The sequence below is a fragment of the Crocuta crocuta genome, unplaced genomic scaffold, assembly GCF_008692635.1.
Source record: "Crocuta crocuta isolate KB4526 unplaced genomic scaffold, BGI_CrCroc_1.0 scaffold138, whole genome shotgun sequence".
NCBI classification, from domain to species: domain Eukaryota; kingdom Metazoa; phylum Chordata; class Mammalia; order Carnivora; family Hyaenidae; genus Crocuta; species Crocuta crocuta.
The window spans coordinates 843,693-844,018 of record NW_027532585.1 but is presented as its reverse complement, the minus strand read 5'-3'; positions in this window follow the sequence as shown (position 1 = coordinate 844,018).

Genomic DNA, 326 nt, shown 5'->3' with positions numbered 1-326 from the left:
CCCCGGAATGAGGCACCCCGGAGATGCTCCTCCGAAGCCCGGATCGGTGGGGCCGAGCCGCCAGCGAGGCAGCCCCGCCGCTCGCCTGCCCGCTCTGGGGTCGGAGGGTCGCTCCGGCCGGTGGGACGGCGCCGGCCGGAGTTTGACAGGGAGGGGGTGTCAGTGCCAGAGGCAGATGTCAGCATCTGGATGGGGGTAATGAGTCAACGCTGACCTTCCCGAACGGCCGCCGTCAGCACGCGTCCCGCTCCCCCATCACCTCTGCAGCCAAAAAGGGAGGACAGGGAACAGGCTCCGCCGTGCCGGTGACCCCCGCGTCCTCCGCT